Source organism: Melanotaenia boesemani, chromosome 2 (genome assembly GCF_017639745.1).
Source record: "Melanotaenia boesemani isolate fMelBoe1 chromosome 2, fMelBoe1.pri, whole genome shotgun sequence".
Classification (NCBI taxonomy): Eukaryota; Metazoa; Chordata; class Actinopteri; order Atheriniformes; family Melanotaeniidae; genus Melanotaenia; species Melanotaenia boesemani.
Window position 1 is genome coordinate 40799583 of NC_055683.1, and position 23502 is coordinate 40823084.

The 23502-nt window shown below is 45.6% G+C and overlaps 2 protein-coding genes across 3 annotated transcripts in view; both read right to left on the reverse strand.

Moving 5' to 3' along the window:
• LOC121651305 overlaps positions 1-23502 on the reverse strand; it is a 543600-nt gene that overhangs the window by 243684 nt on the left and 276414 nt on the right. The window lies entirely within an intron of this gene.
• The window catches only part of LOC121651301 (rho GTPase-activating protein 27-like), a 56544-nt gene that overhangs the window by 32875 nt on the left and 167 nt on the right, over positions 1-23502 (reverse strand). The window lies entirely within an intron of this gene.

Here is a 23502-nt window from a genome sequence, read left to right on the forward strand (position 1 = left end):
CGGCGGTGGTTTCACCTGGGGCGGTCGGGGCCCGTGGGGTTAATAATAATAATAATAATAATAATAATAATACATTTTATTTAAAGCGCCTTTCAGGGCACCCAAGGACACTGTACAAACAAATAATAAAACATTCAAAGTACAGGAAAGGCACACAATTTTACAAGACAATTTAAACAGACGGGGCTCTGCTGGGAGGAATGGGTGGCCCTTGGGCCTGTGGGGCGCCCGCTGGGCCGGCTCGCAGTCGCCCTGTGCTGCCCGGTGCCCCTGCCCCGTCACGCCGGGGGGCTCCGGTCTGGGGGCACACATTTCTTCCTTGTTGTATGGCCACACATGCACGTTCGCAAGTGCACGCTTACAAACGTGCTCGTCTCTCCATCTGCTTCTGACTAGATGTTGCTGATGTTTGGTTTCTATCTGCTGCAGATGTTTCCTGATGTTTTACAGAGTTGCACAGTGTGGACCAGGACCAGTCTGGCTGAGCTCTTACATTAACCTATACAGCACCTGTACAGGTGAGTTACTGAGCATTCCTCTATGGTTCCGCTTGTTGAGTGGAGAGAACATCAGCGCTGAGCATCTGTGGTTTCTGTTGGAAATATGATCCATGAAGCTGATTGGATCTCCCACGGTATCACTGCTTGGCTCCTTTACTGCTCTGGCCTCAGACTGTCTGTCATGTGTAAAGTCTGATGCTTGGGTGAGATTACTACACGGACGTTGCCTTCATGAATGAAATGTTAACTTTCTGTTCTACCCGTCGAGATCAGCTGGGTCACATTTAAGTGTTTTTAAACAGAGGAGAAGTACTCTCACACTAATCTGCCTCAATGTGGCTCAGTGGAGTAATTCTAGAATTAGGCTCACAGCAATCCATTCCCCACCTGCTACTGGGTCCTGGCTCTGGGACTGACCGACTCCTTTCCAGCTTAGTCCTGGAATAACAACAACAGCAGCAGCTGCTGGGACACAGAAACCTTCAGGAATGTCAGGAATGGTTTCAATTTCATGTCGGAACAAGTCTGCCTGCAGTCAGCTCCACTACACCACACCTCCGGAAAACCATAGTCTTCATCAGAGAAAGATGGATGATGGATGGATGATGGATGGATGGATGGATGGATGGATGGATGGGTGATTGGATGGATGGATGGATGGATGGGTGATTGGATGGATGGATGGATGGATGGATGGATGGATGGATGGATGGATGGATGGATGGATGGATGATGGATGGATAGATGATGGATGGATGGATGGATGGATGATGGATAGATGGATGGATGGATGGATGGATGGATGGATGGATGGATGGATGGATGGATGGATGGATGGGTGATTGGATGGATGGATGGATGGATGGATGGGTGATTGGATGGATGGATGGATGGATGGATGATGGATGGATGGATGGATGGATGGATGGATGGATGGATGGATGATGGATGGATGGATGATGGATGGATGGAGTGGACTGTTATTGGTCCGTAATCAGGTGTCATAATTCATGGTGTTGGTCATGGTTCTTGTGTTTGGATTTGGTCTGTTTTGGTTTGTGTTAGATTTTGATCTTGGTTCATAGTTTGTGGTTTTCAGGTTTTCTTTCTGTTGATCATGGTTTAGGGTTTTGGTTGGTCATGTTTAGTTCTGGTTAGATCTTGGTTTCTAGTTCTGTTTTTTTGTCTTTATTTTTCTGTTAAGATCATCGTTTGTGTCATGTTTTAGTTTTGGTCTTGATTTTTGGTTTATGGTTTTGGGGTTTGTCACGTTTAGTTCACTTTTCCTGTTTTCCTCATGTGCTGTGTTTTCTGTCTCTGGCTCATTAGCTCACCGGGTTTTATTTTGATTCACTTCACCTGTTCTCAGTTTGCTCCTCTGTGTTTATATACCCCGTGGTTTTCAGTTTGCCCTGGTCAGATCCTTTTGGTTCATCCCTGTTTTGTGTGGTTCCCTGTCATGAGTTGGTGAGAAATAAACCATTGTCACCTGCACAGTTCTGCCTCCAGTCTCGACTGCCTGCATTTGGGTTCTCACCACCTCCACCCATTCATTACAGTCAGGACCAGACTGAAACTGAGAAAAAAGCAGGAAATATCCAAAGAACAACTTTAAAGGCAGAAAGCTTCAGAAAGCTGAGAACAATTGATCAGGACCACTTTAGAAGATTACAGCAACATGTACAATATGTCAATATTGAAGACATGAGGACTGGAGCTGGACTCTGGAGCAGGACTCTGAACCAGAAAACGTTTATACTGATGTAGCTTCAGTAGTTTTACAGATGAAATAATGAATGAATGTTTACTTGTCCATCAATGAATCTTGTCTGATTGGATGATGTCTGATCAATGAAACATTTTATTACTTTCTACTGTCCTCCAGGTGAATTAACAGGTACGTTCTACTCTCCTCCAGGTGATGTAACAGGAACTATCTACTGTCCTCCAGGTGAATTAACAGGTACGTTCTACTCTCCTCCAGGTGAGTTAACAGGAACTATCTACTGTCCTCCAGGTGAATTAACAGGTATGTTCTACTGTCCTCCAGGTGAATTAACAGGTATGTTCTACTCTCCTCCAGGTGAATTAACAGGTATGTTCTACTCTCCTCCAGGTGAATTAACAGGTATGTTCCTCTCTCCTCCAGGTGAGTTAACAGGTATGTTCTACTGTCCTCCAGGTGAATTAACAGGTATGTTCTACTGTCCTCCAGGTGAATTAACAGGTATGTTCTACTCTCCTCCAGGTGAATTAACAGGTATGTTCTACTGTCCTCCAGGTGAATTAACAGGTATGTTCCTCTCTCCTCCAGGTGAGTTAACAGGTATGTTCCTCTCTCCTCCAGGTGAATTAACAGGTATGTTCTACTGTCCTCCAGGTGAATTAACAGGTATGTTCTACTGTCCTTCAGGTGAGTTAACAGGTATGTTCTATTGTCCTCCAGGTGAATTAACAGGTATGTTCTACTCTCCTCCAGGTGAATTAACAGGTATGTTCCTCTCTCCTCCAGGTGAGTTAACAGGTATGTTCTACTGTCCTCCAGGTGAATTAACAGGTATGTTCTACTCTCCTCCAGGTGAGTTAACAGGAACTATCTACTGTCCTCCAGGTGAATTAACAGGTATGTTAATTAACATAACATGAGTTAACAGGTATGTTCTACTTCCATCCAGGTGAGTTAACAGGAACATTCTACTGTCATCCAGGTGAGTTAACAGGAACTTTACTGTCTTCCAGGTGAATTAACAGGTACGTTCTACTCTCCTCCAGGTGAGTTAACAGGTACGTTCTACTCTCCTCCAGGTGAATTAACAGGTATGTTCTACTGACTTCCAGGTGAGTTAACAGGAACATGTTCTACTGTCCTTAAGGTGAGTTAACATGTACGTACTACTGGGGGCTGCTGACCTCGACTTGGGACGTTGTGAGGTGGTTGGGGGAATACCACCAACACGTCTTCCGATGAGGAAGCAGAGTCTGGGGACCCTGGTGCTGGCTCTCCCATTTCTAGGGCTCAGGTCGCTGAGGTGGTTAAACAGCTCTTTGGTGGCAAGGCCCAGGGGGTGGATGAGGTCTGCCGAGTGTTCCTTAAGACTTTGGATGCTGTAGGGCTGTCTTGGCTGACACGCCTCTGCAGTATCGTGTGGACATCAGGGACAGTCCCCCTGGACTGGCAGACTGGGGTGGTGGACCCCCTCTTCTAAAAGGGGGACTGGAGGGTGTGCTCCAACTACAGGGGGATTACACTCCTCAGCCTCCCTGGTAAGGTCTATTCAGGGGTGCTGGAGAGGAGGGTCCGTCGGATCGTCGAACCTCGGCTTGAGGAGGAGCAGTGTGGTTTCATCCCAGTTGTGGAACAGTGGACCAGTTCTACACTCTCTCCAGGCTCTTGGAGGGGGCATGGGAGTTTGCTCAACCAGTCTACATGTGCTTTGTGGACTTGGAGAAGGTGTTCGACCATGTCCCCTGGGGACTCCTGTGGGGGGTACTCCGGGAGTATGGATTACTTGTACGAACTGTTCAGTCCCAGTATGACCAGTGTCAGAGCTTGGTCCCCATCACCGGCAGTAAATCAGAATCTTTTCCCGTGCAGGTTGGACTCTGCCAAGGCTGCCCTTTGTCACTGATTCTGTTCCTAACTTTTATGGACAGAATTTCTAGGTGCAGCCGAGGTGTTGAGGGGATCCGGTTCGGTGGCTTCAGGATTGGGTCTCTGCTCTTTGCGGATGATGTGGTTCTATTGGCTTCGTTGGGCCGTGATCTTCAGCTCTCACTGGAGTGATTCACAGCCGAGTGTGAAGTGGCTGGGATGAGAATCAGCACTTCCAAATCCGAGACCATGGTCCTCAGCCTGAAAAGGACCGGTGCGGTGCGGTGTCTGCAGTGATGTGGACTCTGCATCGGTCTGTCGTGGTGAAGAAGGAGCTGAGCCAAAAGGCAAAGTTCTCGATTTACTGGTCGATCTACGTTCCTACCCTCACCTATAGTCACGAGCTGTGGGTAGTGACCGAAAGAACAAGATTGCAAATACAAGCGGCCGAAATGAGTTTTCTCCGCAGGGTGGCCGGGCTCTCCCTTAGAGATAGGGTGAGAAGCTCGGTGATCCAGGAGGGGCTCAGAGTAGAGCCGCTGCTCCTCCACATCGAGAGGAGCCAGATGAGGTGGCTCGGGCATCTGGTTAGGATGCCTCCTGGACGCCTCCCTGGTGAGGTGGGCATGTCCCACCGGTAAGAGGCCCTGGGGAAGACCCAGGACACGCTGGATGGACTACATCTCTTGGCTGGCCTCAGAACGCCTCGGGATCCCCCCCGGATGAGCTAGTGAATGTGGCTGATGTCCAATATCCACGGCAAGAAGGGAGAGTGTAGCACAACAGCGAATTTTAGCCGGCTAACAGCACACCTTAGCTTTAGCCCACCTACCTACGTTAGCTGGTTAGCTACCGTTGCTTGGGATTAGCTCAGTTAGCTATTAGCTACAGGCAGCTTGGAGTTTGATGGGTGTCAATCATCCACCCCCACCTTCACAGTCTCACTCTCAGCTCCACCTCTTTGCCCATTTTTGGATTTTCCGGGACTAACGACACGCATGACGTTGCCAAGATGGCGATGGTTTGAACACCCAACGATTTTCACTTTGCTCTTCGGAAACCTACGGGTGACGTCACGGAGGCTCCGCCCATCTTTTATATACAGTCTATGCTCAGCACCAGGAAAGTGTGCACTTTGTCCCTGATCATCCAGATCGGACCAGATCTAGATGTGTGAGCCTGCCCGTCACCTGAGCCTGACTACATCTGTCTGAGACACAGCAGATAAACAAAATGGCGCTGTGCGAGCAGTTGCGTGTTACGGCAGCTCTGCCTCCTCTTTTCCTCTTTTTAGTGTTTTCTATGGTTTTTAGACGTTCTATGGTTTTCTTTTTTTCTTTACAGTAGTCAGAACCAGGTGCAGTTCTGCACATGGGAAGCCTGCTTTTCTTACTTTTCTATTTGGACTTCTGCTTCTTTTGGCACTTTTCCAAACTTCGGCAGGGGACACCTTTGGTTTCAGCCACGGCTCTATTGTTTACACCAGGGACCAGCCGGAGATTCTCGCGGAGATACGCAGAAAAAGAAGAGGCTGCAGAGCAGGAAGAAAGCTCCAGGAGAGGAAATGGAGGTACAGCCCATATTTACCCTCTGTGATTATGGGAAACGTTTGTTCCCTCTCCAACAAGACTGACGAGCTCACGGCGCTGACCCGGCTACAGCGGGAGTTCAGGGAATGTAGCCTCATGTGTTTAACGGAGATGTGGCTGAATGGACTTATTCCGGACTCTGTGGTTTCCCTGGATGGATTCAAACTTTCGTGCGCGGATAGGAGTGCGGCGGAGAGTGGTAAGAGGAAAGGCGGGGGACTCGCGGTGTATGTCAACGAGAGATGGTGCAACCCGGCGCACATCTCTGTAAAGGAACAACTCTGCACCAGGGACATTGAGTTACTCGCTGTGGGTATGCGGCCGTATTACCTCCCGAGGGAGTTTTCACACGTTATACTGTTTAATGTGTACATCCCTCCCTCGGCCGATGCAGCAGCTGCTTGTGAGCACCAGCGCAGTGACTCGGATGCAGACTCGCCACCCGCAGTCCCTCCTGCTCATCAGCGGGGATTTCAATCACACCTCGCACACCCTAACCCCCTAATGTGAAGGACGCATACACCTCCGCCCCCCTCCCCCCGCTTGGACGCTCTGATCACAACCTCGTACATCTGCTCCCTGAATACACACCCAGGGTGAGAAGACAGCTGGCACAGAAGAAGTCTGTGAAAGTGTGGACCAATGAGGTGAATGAGAGACTGAGAGACTGTTTCCAAACCACAGACTGGGAGACACTCTGCAGCTCTCATGGAGAGGACATTGATGTCCTGACCCACAGCATCACAGACTACATCAACTTCTGTGTGGAGAACACTGTGCCAACCCGGAGGGTGCGGTGTTTCTCCAACAAACCCTGGGTGACCCCTGAGCTTAAAGTCCTGCTGAACCAGAAGAAGAGGGCTTTCATTTCAGGGGACAGAGAGGAGCAGAGGAGAGTTCAGCATGAACTCCAGGACAAGATCAGGCGGGCCAAGGACAGCTACAGGAAGAAGCTGGAGGAGCAGCTGGAGCAGAATAACACGTGTGGAGAGGGCTGAAGGAGATCTCTGGATTTGGACAGAGTGGTGCCAGAGGGACAGCTGATGGAGACCAGCGCTGGACCAATGATTTAAATCTGTTCTTTTACAGATTTGATTCTAACCCCCCTCCCTCCTCTTCAGATATCACACACCCCCAGTCCAGCGTCTACCATCCCCTTCCCCCGACCACCTTCACTTTCACCTACCCCCCATCTCCACTCCACACCAATCAATCAATCAATCAACCTTTATTTCTATAGCACCTTCTAATACCCCAGGGTACCCAAAGTGCTATACAGATAAAATGACAACAAATAAAACATCAAATCACAATAAAACAAGCAGTTTAAAACAGTAAAATAACAGATAAAAATATAATTAAATAAAAAGACCTAGCCTAATGATCCTGCTCTCTAGTGTTAAAAGCCAAAGTAAAGAGATAAGTTTTCAAAAGACATTTAAAATTACTCAGATCTTTGGCAGACCTCACAGAGAGAGGAAGTCCATTCCAAAGTTTCGGAGCCACCACGGAGAAAGCTCCGTCTCCCCGAGTGACTAACCGTGTCCTCGGGACTACTAACCTGAATTGCTTTTCCGACCTCAGTGCCCTACCAGGACGGTGGTGGTGAAGCAACTCGGACAGATAAGGAGGTGCTAGACCATGTAAACATTTAAAAGTCAAAAGTAAGAGTTTAAAAGAAATTCTAAAAGCAACAGGCAGCCAGTGAAGGCAGCACTGGCGTAATGTGCTCCCGCCGTCCAGTACCCGTTAGTAAGCGGGCAGCTGAGTTCTGAATCAGCTGAAGACGGCGCAGAAGACATTGATCAATCCCAGAATAAGGGGAGTTACAGTAGTCCAGTCTAGAGAAAATAAAAGCGTGATTAATCCTAAACTAAGGTTTAATTCTGCTGATAAGCCTCAGCTGATAAAAGCTAGACTGGACTACTGCACCAACCTGCCTGTCAAATTTAAGGTTAGGATCAAATAAAACACCAAGATTTTTAATAAAAGAATGAATAAATAAGTCCAGGGTACCCATGGACTCCACCACCAGCCCCCCACTGCCCTCCACCTCCCCCCTCTCCCTTATATCAGCCCAGGTGAGGAGAGAACTGAGGCGGCTGAAGAACAGGAAAGCTGCAGGACCAGATGGCATCAGGCTGCTCAGGACCTGTGCAGACCAGCTCTGTGAGGTGCTCAGGTTCATCTTTAACCTGAGCCTCAGCCTGGAGAAGGTCCCTGTCCTGCAGCACGGGGGCCCCTCAGGGAACAGTGCTCTCACCGTTCCTCTTCACCCTCTACACCTCGGACTTCACCTACAACACCAGCAGCTGTCATCTCCAGAAGGTCTCTGACCACTCAGCCATTGTGGGCTGTGTGTCTGAGGGGAACGAGCTGGAGTACCGGTCAGTCATCATGGACTTTGTGGACTGGTGTGAGTGCAACCACCTGTGTTAAACACCAGTAAGACCAAGGAGATGGTGATGGACTTCCGGAGAAGGACACTACCCCACACACCGGTGAACATCCGGGGGAAGGACATTGACCTGGTGGACAGTTTCAAGTACCTGGGTGTTCACCTCAACAGTAAACTGGACTGGTCACACCACACAGACGCCAAGTACAAGAAGGGCCAGAGTCGCCTCCACCTCCTGAGGAGACTGAGGTCCTTTGGAGTGTGCAGGCCTCTGCTAAGGACATTTTATGTCTCTGTGGTAGCCTCTGCTAAGGACATTTTATGACTCTGTGGTAGCCTCTGCTAAGGACATTTTATGTCTCTGTGGTAGCCTCTGCTAAGGACATTTTATGACTCTGTGGTAGCCTCTGCTAAGGACATTTTATGTCTCTGTGGTAGCCTCTGCTAAGGACATTTTATGACTCTGTGGTAGCCTCTGCTAAGGACATTTTATGACTCTGGTAGCCTCTGCTAAGGACATTTTATGTCTCTGTGGTAGCCTCTGCTAAGGACATTTTATGTCTCTGTGGTAGCCTCTGCTAAGGACATTTTATGTCTCTGTGGTAGCCTCTGCTAAGGACATTTTATGACTCTGTGGTAGCCTCTGCTAAGGACATTTTATGTCTCTGTGGTAGCCTCTGCTAAGGACATTTTATGACTCTGTGGTAGCCTCTGCTAAGGACATTTTATGTCTCTGTGGTAGCCTCTGCTAAGGACATTTTATGTCTCTGTGGTAGCCTCTGCTAAGGACATTTTATGTCTCTGTGGTAGCCTCTGCTAAGGACATTTTATGTCTCTGTGGTAGCCTCTGCTAAGGACATTTTATGTCTCTGTGGTAGCCTCTGCTAAGGACATTTTATGTCTATGTGGTAGCCTCTGCTAAGGACATTTTATGACTCTGTGGTAGCCTCTGCTAAGGACATTTTATGTCTCTGTGGTAGCCTCTGCTAAGGACATTTTATGTCTCTGTGGTAGCCTCTGCTGTCCTCTACGCTGTTGTCTGCTGGGGAGCGAGCAGCACTGACCGGGACAGGAAGAGACTGAACAAGCTGGACAGGAGGACCAGCTCTGTCCTGGAGCGCCCGCTGGACTCTGTGGAGGAGGTGGGTGAGAGGAGGATGTTGGACAAGCTCACATCCATCATGGACACCACCTCTCACCCGCTGCACCACACTGTGGGGGGGCTGAGCAGCTCCTTCAGCAGCAGACTGAGACACCGTCAGTGTAGGAAGGAGCTACCGCAGGTCCTTCATCCCCACTGCTGTCAGACTGTACAACTTATCTGTATAGTCATAATACTGTGTAGTATTTATTTATATTTTACTGTGTAATATTTATTTATATTTTACTGTGTAGTATTTATTTATATTTTACTGTGTAATATTTATTTATATTTTACTGTGTAGTATTTATTTATATTTTACTGTGTAATATTTATTTATATTTTACTGTGTAGTATTTATTTATATTTTACTGTGTAATATTTATTTATATTTTACTGTGTAGTATTTATTTATATTTTACTGTGTAATATTTATTTATATTTTACTGTGTAATATTTATTTATATTTTACTGTGTAATATTTATTTATATTTTACTGTGTAGTATTTATTTATATTTTACTGTGTAATATTTATTTATATTTTACTGTGTAATATTTATTTATATTTTACTGTGTAATATTTATTTATATTTTACTGTGTAGTATTTATTTATATTTTACTGTGTAATATTTATTTATATTTTACTGTGTAGTATTTATTTATATTTTACTGTGTAATATTTATTTATATTTTACTGTGTAGTATTTATTTATATTTTACTGTGTAATATTTATTTATATTTTACTGTGTAATATTTATTTATATTTTACTGTGTAATATTTATTTATATTTTACTGTGTAGTATTTATTTATATTTTACTGTGTAATATTTATTTATATTTTACTGTGTAGTATTTATTTATATTTTACTGTGTAATATTTATTTATATTTTACTGTGTAGTATTTATTTATATTTTACTGTGTAATATTTATTTATATTTTACTGTGTAATATTTATTTATATTTTACTGTGTAGTATTTATTTATATTTTACTGTGTAATATTTATTTATATTTTACTGTGTAATATTTATTTATATTTTACTGTGTAGTATTTATTTATATTTTACTGTGTAATATTTATTTATATTTTACTGTGTAATATTTATTTATATTTTACTGTGTAGTATTTATTTATATTTTACTGTGTAATATTTATTTATATTTTACTGTGTAGTATTTATTTATATTTTACTGTGTAGTATTTATTTATATTTTACTGTGTAATATTTATTTATATTTTACTGTGTAATATTTATTTATATTTTACTGTGTAATATTTATTTATATTTTACTGTGTAGTATTTATTTATATTTTACTGTGTAATATTTATTTATATTTTACTGTGTAATATTTATTTATATTTTACTGTGTAATATTATTTATATTTTACTGTGTAATATTTATTTATATTTTACTGTGTAGTATTTATTTATATTTTACTGTGTAATATTTATTTATATTTTACTGTGTAATATTTATTTATATTTTACTGTGTAGTATTTATTTATATTTTACTGTGTAGTATTTATTTATATTTTACTGTGTAATATTTATTTATATTTTACTGTGTAGTATTTATTTATATTTTACTGTGTAATATTTATTTATATTTTACTGTGTAGTATTTATTTATATTTTACTGTGTAGTATTTATTTATATTTTACTGTGTAATACCCCCCATTATCAATACCATCATATTCTTCATATGCACCATCACCATGTAAATATGTATAAAGTCTGTGAGGTTGTTTTCTTGCACTGTCAATTATATATATATGTATATATTTTATATATATAGTATATATATACTTTTTTATATTTATAATGCTACATATTTCTTTTTTGTTTTTCTTAGACTTCTTTTCTTGTAAATAATTTATATTGCACCTTCTTGTTGTGATGCATGTTCACCTTATTCTGTCTGCTTTCTGCACTTTATTCTGTAACGAGAGCCGCTGTAACGAGTAAATTTCTCCACTGTGAGATTAATAAAGTCTTATCTAATCTCTTATCTCATAAATCTTCAGAAATAAATTAAAGATTGTTGCCATGGCAGCAAAGACTGAAACAGGTAAGACTTGTTAACTCGGAAGGCTGATGTGGGGCCCTGAAGCCTCTGAGCCAGGCACTCTGTCTCACAGAACAATGGCAGGAGGCTGATCTCAGACCAGTGGTTTACAGGGGAAAACACTGCTCTTCCTGTCTGCTGGAAGCCCTGAGGAAGCCCCGCCCACTCTGCTGCAGAGACCACACCTCCTCATTACACCGCATGCTATTGTGTGTGTTTCCTGTCTTTGTCCAGGAACAATATAGTCCATGATCAGGGAGCAGAAACACTGAGCATGGAGACAGCCAAATGATCAATACGTCTGATCAGGGACAGATGTCTCCATCCATAGAATCTCCCGCAGACGTCTCCATCCATGGAATCTCCCGCAGACGTCTCCATCCATGGAATCTCCCGTAGACGTCTCCATCCATGGAATCTCCCGTAGACGTCTCCATCCATGTAACGTCCCTCAGACATTTTCATCCATGTAACGTCCGTCAGACGTCTTCATCCATGTAACGTCCCTCAGACGTCTCCATCCATGTAACGTCCCTCAGACGTCTCCATCCATGTAATGTCCCTCAGACGTCTCCATCCATGGAATCTCCCGCAGACGTCTCCATCCATGGAATCTCCCGCAGACGTCTCCATCCATGTAACGTCCCTCAGACATTTTCATCCATGTAACGTCCGTCAGACGTCTTCATCCATGTAACGTCCCTCAGACGTCTCCATCCATGTAACGTCCCTCAGACGTCTCCATCCATGTAATGTCCCTCAGACGTCTCCATCCATGGAATCTCCCGCAGACGTCTCCATCCATGTAACGTCCCTCAGACGTCTCCATCCATGTAACGACCCTCAGACATTTTCATCCATGTAACGTCCGTCAGACGTCTTCATCCATGTAACGTCCCTCAGACGTCTCCATCCATGTAACGTCCCTCAGACGTCTCCATCCATGTAATGTCCCTCAGACGTCTCCATCCATGGAATCTCCCGCAGACGTCTCCATCCATGGAATCTCCCGTAGACGTCTCCATCCATGGAATCTCCCGCAGACGTCTCCATCCATGTAACGTCCCTCAGACATTTTCATCCATGTAACGTCCGTCAGACGTCTTCATCCATGTAACGTCCCTCAGACGTCTCCATCCATGTAACGTCCCTCAGACGTCTCCATCCATGTAATGTCCCTCAGACGTCTCCATCCATGGAATCTCCCGCAGATGTCTCCATCCATGTAACGTCCCTCAGACGTCTCCATCCATGTAACGACCCTCAGACATTTTCATCCATGTAACGTCCGTCAGACGTCTTCATCCATGTAACGTCCCTCAGACGTCTCCATCCATGTAACGTCCCTCAGACGTCTCCATCCATGTAATGTCCCTCAGACGTCTCCATCCATGGAATCTCCCGCAGACGTCTCCATCCATGGAATCTCCCGTAGACGTCTCCATCCATGGAATCTCCCGCAGACGTCTCCATCCATGTAACGTCCCTCAGACATTTTCATCCATGTAACGTCCGTCAGACGTCTTCATCCATGTAACGTCCCTCAGACGTCTACATCCATGTAACGTCCCTCAGACGTCTCCATCCATGTAATGTCCCTCAGACGTCTCCATCCATGGAATCTCCCGCAGACGTCTCCATCCATGTAACGTCCCTCAGACGTCTCCATCCATGTAACGACCCTCAGACATTTTCATCCATGTAACGTCCGTCAGACGTCTTCATCCATGTAACGTCCCTCAGACATCTCCATCCATGTAACGTCCCTCAGACGTCTCCATCCATGTAATGTCCCTCAGACGTCTCCATCCATGGAATCTCCCGCAGACGTCTCCATCCATGTAACGACCCTCAGACGTCTCCATTCATGGAATCTCCCGCAGACGTCTCCATCCATGTAACGACCCTCAGACGTCTCCATCCATGGAATCTCCCGCAGACGTCTCCATCCATGTAACGTCCCTCAGACGTCTCCATCCATGTAACATCCGTCAGACGTCTCCATCCATGTAACGTCCCTCAGACGTCTCCATCCATGTAACGTCCGTCAGACGTCTCCATCCATGTAACGTCCCTCAGACGTCTCCATCCATGTAACATCCCTCAGACGTCTACATCCATAGAATCTCCCTCAGACGTCTCCATCCATGTAACGTCCCTCAGACGTCTCCATCCATGTAACGACCCTCAGACGTCTCCATCTATGTAACGTCCCGCAGACGTCTCCATCCATGTAACGTCCCTCAGACGTCTCCATCCATGTAACATCCCTCAGAAGTCTCCATCCATGTAACGTCCCTCAGACGTCTCCATCCATGTAACGACCCTTAGACGTCTCCATCCATGTAACGTCCCTCAGACGTCTCCATCCATGTAACGACCCTTAGACGTCTCCATCCATGTAACGTCCCTCAGACGTCTCCATCCATAGAATCTCCCGCAGACGTCTCCATCCATGTAACGACCCTCAGACGTCTCCATCCATGTAACGACCCTCAGACGTCTCCAACCATGTAACGTCCCTCAGACGTCTCCATCCATGTAACGTCCCTCAGACGTCTCCATCCATGTAACGTCCCTCACACATCTCCATCCGTGGAACATCCATCTACTTATATATGAGTGTCATATATATATATATATATATATATAGTTTCTAAACCCAAACAAAACAACAGCTGGCACACATGCACCTGAAGCACATCTAAATGCACCTGGCTCAGGTGTACGTGAGACTCTGATGGAATGCAGCCACCCCTCCCCCTTCTCTCTCTCTCTCTCTCTGTTTGTCTGTGTTGCTCGGTCACTCCCACCCTACCAGGCTGGTATGTGACACACACCCTGCTCTGCAACCAAAGAATAAACCCAGCTGTCAATCATCAAACCGAGGATGAGGTTTGTGGTCAGACAATCAGCAAATCAGAGCGGAGGACACATTTAAAGGAACATGTCCTCGTCTTCAACAGCAGGAAGAGATCCACACAGACAGGCTGGGAGGTGACATCAGGACCCAGCAACCAGGGATCAGCTGAAGCGAGCTCAACCTTTAGCCTGTGTATGGGTGTAGTCAGACTGAGCAGAAATAACCAAGTCCACCTCATAAATCCGACAGCTGGGTCCTCCTTCAACATACCGGGAAACAAACAAGCGTTTACGGGAATGTCTGAATAAAGTTCAGAATCTGAACCAGAAACAATCACCCAATGTCAATATTTCCTTCCTTCCACCTCCATTCCTTCAGGATCTCACCTTTTCAGGAACTGAGAACCTGAAGTCTACAGGGAACCTCTCTTAGCTACGGATGACTGTCAACATCGTTATGAAGGCATCCCGCATCTTCAGACACCTTTATAACCAGTTGAAGGACCTCTTCAATTTTTGTATTTGTTTTACCTTCAGTTACACATAAAGCTCCCACTGAAACCAGTCTATAGCTTTAATCCCACTAAAACCAGTCTGTAGCAGCTTTTAATCCCACTAAAACCAGTCTATAGCAGCTTTTAATCCCACTAAAACCAGTCTGTAGCAGCTTTTAATCCCAGTATAAACCAGTCTGTAGCAGCTTTTAATCCCAGTATAAACCAGTCTGCAACAGCTTTTAATCCCAGTATAAACCAGTCTGTAACAGCTTTTAATCCCAGTATAAACCAGTCTGTAGCAGCTTTTAATCTCAGTATAAACCAGTCTGTAGCAGCTTTTAATCTCAGTATAAACCAGTCTGTAGCAGCTTTTAATCCCACTAAAACCAGTCTGTAGCAGCTTTTAATCCCAGTATAAACCAGTCTGTAGCAGCTTTTAATCCCAGTATAAACCAGTCTGCAACAGCTTTTAATCCCAGTATAAACCAGTCTGTAACAGCTTTTAATCCCAGTATAAACCAGTCTGTAGCAGCATTTAATCCCAGTATAAACCAGTCTGTAGCAGCATTTAATCCCAGTATAAACCAGTCTGTAGCAGCTTTTAATCTCAGTATGAACCAGTCTGTAGCAACTTTTAATCCCAATATAAACCAGTCTGTAGCAGCTTTTAATCCCAGTATAAACCAGTCTGTAACAGCTTTTAATCCCAGTATAAAGCAGTCTGTAGCAGTTTTTAATCCCAGTATAAACCAGTCTGTAACAGCTTTTAATCCCAGTATAAACCAGTCTGTAACAGCTTTTAATCCCAGTATAAACCAGTTCATAGCAGCTTTTAATCCCAGTATAAACCAGTCTGTAACAGCTTTTAATCCCAGTATAAACCAGTCTGTAACAGCTTTTAATCCCAGTATAAACCAGTCTGCAACAGCTTTTAATCCCAGTATAAACCAGTCTGTAACAGCTTTTAATCCCAGTATAAACCAGTCTGTAGCAGCATTTAATCCCAGTATAAACCAGTCTGTAGCAGCTTTTAATCTCAGTATAAACCAGTCTGTAGCAGCTTTTAATCTCAGTATAAACCAGTCTGTAGCAGCTTTTAATCCCAGTATAAACCAGTGTGCAGCAGCTTCTAATCCCGGTATGAACCAGTCTGTAGCAACTTTTAATCCCAATATAAACCAGTCTGTAGCAGCTTTTAATCCCAGTATAAACCAGTCTGTAACAGCTTTTAATCCCAGTATAAACCAGTTCATAGCAGCTTTTAATCCCAGTATAAACCAGTCTGTAACAGCTTTTAATCCCAGTATAAACCAGTCTGCAACAGCTTTTAATCCCAGTATAAACCAGTCTGTAGCAGCATTTAATCCCAGTATAAACCAGTCTGTAGCAGCTTTTAATCTCAGTATAAACCAGTGTGTAACAGCTTTTAATCCCAGTATAAACCAGTCTGCAACAGCTTTTAATCCCAGTATAAACCAGTCTGTAGCAGCATTTAATCCCAGTATAAACCAGTCTGTAGCAGCTTTTAATCTCAGTATAAACCAGTCTGTAGCAGCTTTTAATCCCAGTATAAACCAGTGTGCAGCAGCTTCTAATCCCAGTATGAACCAGTCTGTAGCAACTTTTAATCCCAATATAAACCAGTCTGTAACAGCTTTTAATCCCAGTATAAACCAGTCTGTAGCAGTTTTTAATCCCAGTATAAACCAGTCTGTAACAGCTTTTAATCCCAGTATAAACCAGTCTGTAACAGCTTTTAATCCCAGTATAAACCAGTTCATAGCAGCTTTTAATCCCAGTATAAACCAGTCTGTAACAGCTTTTAATCCCAGTATAAACCAGTTTGTAGCAGCTTTTAATCCCAGTATAAACCAGTGTGTAGCAGCTTTTAATCCCGGTATAAACCAGTCTGCAACAGCTTTTAATCCCAGTATAAACCAGTCTGTAACAGCTTTTAATCCCAGTGTAAACCAGTCTGTAACAGCTTTTAATCCCAGTATAAACCAGTGTGTAGCAGCTTTTAATCCCAGTATAAACCAGTCTGTAACAGCTTTTAATCCCAGTATAAACCAGTCTGTAACAGCTTTTAATCCCAGTATAAACCAGTCTGTAGCAGTTTTTAATCCCAGTATAAACCAGTCTGTAACAGCTTTTAATCCCAGTATAAACCAGTCTGTAACAGCTTTTAATCCCAGTATAAACCAGTTCATAGCAGCTTTTAATCCCAGTATAAACCAGTCTGTAACAGCTTTTAATCCCAGTATAAACCAGTTTGTAGCAGCTTTTAATCCCAGTATAAACCAGTGTGTAGCAGCTTTTAATCCCGGTATAAACCAGTCTGCAACAGCTTTTAATCCCAGTATAAACCAGTCTGTAACAGCTTTTAATCCCAGTGTAAACCAGTCTGTAACAGCTTTTAATCCCAGTATAAACCAGTGTGTAGCAGCTTTTAATCCCAGTATAAACCAGTCTGTAACAGCGTTTAATCCCAGTATAAACCAGTCTGTAACAGCTTTTAATCCCAGTATAAACCAGTGTGTAGCAGCTTTTAATCCCAGTATAAACCAGTCTGTAACAGCTTTTAATCCCAGTATAAACCAGTTCATAGCAGCTTTTAATCCCAGTATAAACCAGTCTGTAACAGCTTTTAATCCCAGTATAAACCAGTCTGTAACAGCTTTTAATCCCAGTATAAACCAGTCTGTAGCAGTTTTTAATCCCAGTATAAACCAGTCTGTAACAGCTTTTAATCCCAGTATAAACCAGTCTGTAGCAGCTTTTAATCCCGGTATAAACCAGTCTGTAACAGCTTTTAATCCCAGTGTAAACCAGTCTGTAACAGCTTTTAATCCCAGTATAAACCAGTCTGTAACAGCTTTTAATCCCAGTATAAACCAGTCTGTAACAGCGTTTAATCCCAGTATAAACCAGTCTGTAACAGCTTTTAATCCCAGTATAAACCAGTCTGTAGCAGCTTTTAATCCCGGTACAAACCAGTCTGCAACAGCTTTTAATCCCAGTATAAACCAGTCTGTAACAGCTTTTAATCCCAGTGTAAACCAGTCTGTAACAGCTTTTAATCCCAGTATAAACCAGTGTGTAGCAGCTTTTAATCCCAGTATAAACCAGTCTGTAACAGCGTTTAATCCCAGTATAAACCAGTCTGTAACAGCTTTTAATCCCAGTATAAACCAGTGTGTAGCAGCTTTTAATCCCAGTATAAACCAGTGTGTAGCAGCTTTTAATCCCAGTATAAACCAGTGTGTAGCAGCTTTTAATCCCAGTATAAACCAGTGTGTAGCAGCTTTTAATCCCAGTATAAACCAGTGTGTAGCAGCTTTTAATCCCAGTATAAACCAGTGTGTAACATCTTTTAATCCCAGTATAAACCAGTGTGTAACAGCTTTTAATCCCAGTATAAACCAGTCTGTAGCAGCTTTTAATCCCAGTATAAACCAGTGTGTAGCAGCTTTTAATCCCAGTATAAACCAGTGTGTAACATCTTTTAATCCCAGTATAAACCAGTGTGTAGCAGCTGTCAGACTGGGAGGTAAATGATGTAAAATGAATCTATGAATAGATGTAGCAGCATAAAGGTCGACCAGAAGAAGAAAGCAGAATTTATTACTAACAGAACTTTGTAGAAATAACACACAGATCAACAGTGACCAAACCTTTTCTCATCTCATCGTTCTCTCAAGTCTTGGCTTTCAGGAGAAGAAATATTGTTATTGAAACAAACACACAACAGAAACTATTTCCATGTTTCCACTTTTTCCTCATTTCCAGTTATTCCTGCTACTATTTACCTGCTATCCTCACTAAACCAACTCCAGCTCAGCTGCTTTGTGGCGCCACCGTGCATCAGAAACGTCTTCTTGGCTTTATTCCAGCCATAGAGGAGCATTATTTTTCTTCTTTTCACACACACATAGAACTTTCTGCTCACTGGTTGATCTTTGGCTGCTCCTGATTGGAAGTTACCGTCAATCTAAGCTCTCTGATTGGTGGAAAGTCTGACAGGAAGTGGCTTCATCATCATGTCCAGGTCTAAATAGAGGTCTCTTAGCAACATAGTAGTGATGGTGATGTTTTTATGGTGACATGTGATAAATAATGCTGTTATCATGGATCATTGTGGATTTACCAGATAGAGTCTCTAAATAAAACTACATTTAGTGGCTGGATTGGAAACCTCCTGGACGGGATAGAAATGCCGGAAAATTTGTAGATCAGTTAAAGGGTAGCTATCCATCACATTCACCCCACAGAGCTACACCCACAGAGCTACACACCAGCGCTCCTGGTGGAGGAGATGGACGTTGGGGAGACCTGATGGAGGTTTAAGGGTTAAAAACTGTGTTTAAAAGGAAGTCCTGGCTGAGATCAGCAGCAGGAAACACAATGATGACATTTACAAGCAGATTATAAAAACAATGCATGCAGGTTGGATTTAAGCTTAAATCAGCTCTGTTTCCAGTCGTTCTGCAAAATATTTCATATAGAAGCTGCAGAATGGACGAAAGTCCCTCTAACCTGATTTATGGGTGAAAACGGGACTGAAAGCAGAAAAAAATCAGCACTTCTCTGAGTAATTAAAGCAAGTATGTGGACAGCAGGCCGAGTTAAATATGACGGTTTAGCAGTACCCGATTCTTCAGGTGACCTGAACAGACAAGAAAATTTACATCATTGATCAGAAGCCTTCACACACAGATCGTCTCCATCCTTCAGTCACGCCTACACGCCGCGTCGTACGATTTAAAGACAAGCCCAGCTTCCTGAGACAACGAAACCCAGTGTTGGCTTCAAGAGGCAGCTTAGGAGTGAGGGACGGATCAGCCAGGTAACCCAGAGAAACACCTGAGGAACTTCCGGACCAACAGAAAGCGGCTAAGCTCCAGGCTGAGTGAGCTGTCGGTTACCATAGCAACCCCAGTCATCAGGAACCACCACAGATCAGGCTGTTAAATTAAAAGGATGGAGAGTTGCATGAAATCCTGTCGTCCACATCAGAACGTAAAACAGCAACGCATCGTTGCTGTTTTACGTTCAATGTCCTGGCTATGTATGTCATGCAGTGTGGATTGTTTACTTTTTCCAGACCACTCCCAGCTCGGTGGTTGTGAACAACAGAACAAGTCGCGTGCACGTGTATATATATTCGTGCACAATAGCACGGTCAAAAATATGGTTCCTGCCAAAAGCTGCAGCTGTTTGCAGCTGATCCAATCAGAGGCGTCCCACAGGGGGGAGGCCGGTGTTTCAAGTTACTGATTGGACGGCGTGCAGTTAACAACAAACAAACAAACAATGGTGCTCATCAACAAAACAGAGTCACAGCGGTGAACCGAATCCACCAGAAACCACTTTATCCTCCTTATCTACGGAGATTCTGACAGTTTTCCAGCCTCCCGTTTAGACCAACGGTTCCAGACCTGAGGAACCAGCAGCGACCCCCCCATGCACACGTCTCATTAGTGACGTGGTTCAAAGTAGTTTAGACTCCAGTTCATGAACCATTGCTCAATGAACCAGTTCATGAACCATGGTTCAATGAACTGGTTCCACGTGAATGAAACATCCACCAGGGGTCTCGTGTATAATGAACATGACCATGAACCAGCCTCATATCCTGCCCTGAACACACCAGACCAGCTAGACCTTCTCCCACCGTCAGAGTGTCTGCAACCGGAGCTCTCACCATGGACCAGAACATGGAGGAGGGAGACCAGACCCGAGCTCTCACCATGGACCAGAACATGGAGGAGGGAGACCAGACCCGAGCTCTCACCCTGTACCAGAACATGGAGGAGGGAGACCAGACCCGAGCTCTCACCCTGGACCAGAACATGGAGGAGGGAGACCAGACCCGAGCGCTCACCCTGGACCAGAACATGGAGGAGGGAGACCAGACCCGAGCTCTCACCATGGACCAGAACATGGAGGAGGGAGACCAGACCCGAGCTCTCACCCTGGACCAGAACATGGAGGACGGAGACCAGACCCGAGCTCTCACCCTGGACCAGAACATGGAGGAGGGAGACCAGACCCGAGCTCTCAACCTGGACCAGAGCATGGAGGAGGGAGACCAGACCCGAGCGCTCACCCTGGACCAGAACATGGAGGATGGAGACCAGACCCGAGCTCTCACCCTGGACCAGAACATGGAGGACGGAGACCAGACCCGAGCTCTCACCCTGGACCAGAACATGGAGGAGGGAGACCAGACCCGAGCTCTCAACCTGGACCAGAGCATGGAGGAGGGAGACCAGACCCGAGCGCTCACCCTGGACCAGAACATGGAGGACGGAGACCAGACCCGAGCTCTCACCCTGGACCAGAACATGGAGGAGGGAGACCAGACCCGACCGCTCACCCTGGACCAGAACATGGAGGACGGAGCCCAGACCCGAGCTCTCACCCTGGACCAGAACATGGAGGACGGAGACCAGACCCGACCTCTCACCCTGGACCAGAACATGGAGGAGGGAGACCAGACCCGACCGCTCACCCTGGACCAGAACATGGAGGACGGAGACCAGACCCGAGCTCTCACCCTGGACCAGAACATGGAGGACGGAGACCAGACCCGACCTCTCACCCTGGACCAGAACATGGAGGACGGAGACCAGACCCGAGCTCTCACCCTGGACCAGAACATGGAGGACGGAGACCAGACCCGAGCGCTCACCCTGGACCAGAACATGGAGGAGGGAGACCAGGCCCGACCGCTCACCCTGGACCAGAACATGGAGGACGGAGACCAGCCCCGAGCTCTCATCCTGGACCAGAACATAGAGGAGGGAGACCAGACCCGAGCTCTCACCCTGGACCAGAACATGGAGGACGGAGACCAGACCCGACCTCTCACCCTGGACCAGAACATGGAGGACGGAGACCAGACCCGAGCGCTCACCCTGGACCAGAACATGGAGGACGGAGACCAGACCCGACCGCTCACCATGGACCAGAACATGGAGGAGGTAAACCAGACCCGAGCTCTCACCCTGGACCAGAACATGGAGGACGGAGACCAGACCCGAGCTCTCACCCTGGACCAGAACATGGAGGACGGAGACCAGACCCGACCGCTCACCCTGGACCAGAACATGAAGGACGGAGACCAGACCCGACCGCTCACCCTGGACCAGAACATGGAGGACGGAGACCAGACCCGAGCTCTCACCCTGGATCAGAACATGGAGGACGGAGACCAGACCCGAGCTCTCACCCTGGATCAGAACATGGAGGAGGGAGACCAGACCCGAGCTCTCACCCTGGACCAGAACATGGAGGACGGAGACCAGACCCGAGCTCTCACCCTGGATCAGAACATGGAGGAGGGAGACCAGACCCGACCTCTCACCCTGGACCAGAACATGGAGGAGGGAGACCAGACCCGACCGCTCACCCTGGACCAGAACATGGAGGAGGGAGACCAGACCCGAGCTCTCACCCTGGACCAGAACATGGAGGAGGGAGACCAGACCTAGCAGACATGGACCTGATACACTTCTGCTACAGTCGGGGGGGGGGGGGGGGGGGGGGGGGGCACTGCATCACATCCTCACAGATCCTGGCTCCATGTAGAGCTTCCTGTTGGGGAGGGGCTGGGGGTTGGTCCTCATACCGGGCAGGGGAGGCCGGGGGGAGACAGGTTGGTCCCACCTTACAAAATGATGGTGTCAAGCCGCGGTTTAGGCTCCACCCATGATGATAACTTACCTGCTAGCTGAGACCTGACTGGTTTTATGTGTTTTCTACCGAAAGATGTTTCTGGAACAGTTCTGGCTACCAGCTGCAGTACAGAGACCATCACTGGTCTGGATCATAACGTGGATCTAGAGCTGAAGTCTGGTGGGAAGTGAGAGGAGCAGGATGTGGTCTGGTTGCAGTCCACCTCCTGCTTCGTGTCCAGGACCGGGCTCAGAGTTTTGTACAGGTGCCTGTCTCACCTTTGCTTCTTAGACCATAACTTCTGCATGGGGGGCGTACGCCACTTTCAGGCCTCTTTGGAGACTCCTGGACTGGAACCAGGCAGGATTTACGCTGGCTTAGGTCTTTATGTCGGAAGAAAACCAGTGCAGCTCAGAGGAGAAGCTCCGAGTCCACAGCTACCCCACAACGTTGCTATGAACACCTATTAGAGCCGCTCAGAGGGACTCTGTCGTCGATAACACTAACCGGGCTTGGTCGTGGTCTTAACTTATCCTCCACCCTCAGTTCAACATTCCCTCCTTCAGTCACATTGATTTCCAATCACTTCCACTCCGTAAACAACCGGTTTCCTCAGCCACTCTGCCTGCTTGTAGAGAACATGTCAGAGAGGAGGAAAGTGTTCTAACCTGGTTTACACCTGAACTCCTGACGCACCTCTAAACTTCAAACAGCTGAAATAATCTCAGTTTAGTCAGTAGAAACGACATCTTCCAGGGATTTCTTCGCAATATTCCCAGATTCTCCCAAACAGAAACATTTCTTTCAACTCAAACTGTAGTCTGAAATCAGCACACACCCGACCACACATACCAGCCAACAACACACACACACACACACACACACACACACACACACACACACACACACACACACACACACACACACACACACACACACACACACACACCATACACACACACACACACACACACACACAGAAACCCTGATCTTTAGCTTGAACCAGTCCCTGTAATGTAGGTGTGGGAAGAGAGGGAGGTTCTCACAACCTCTTCGAGTTCCTAAATACAAAGTTAAGCCCAGAAAAACAGACAGATAGATAGATAGATAGATAGATAGATAGATAGATAGATAGATAGATAGATAGATAGATAGATAGATAGATAGA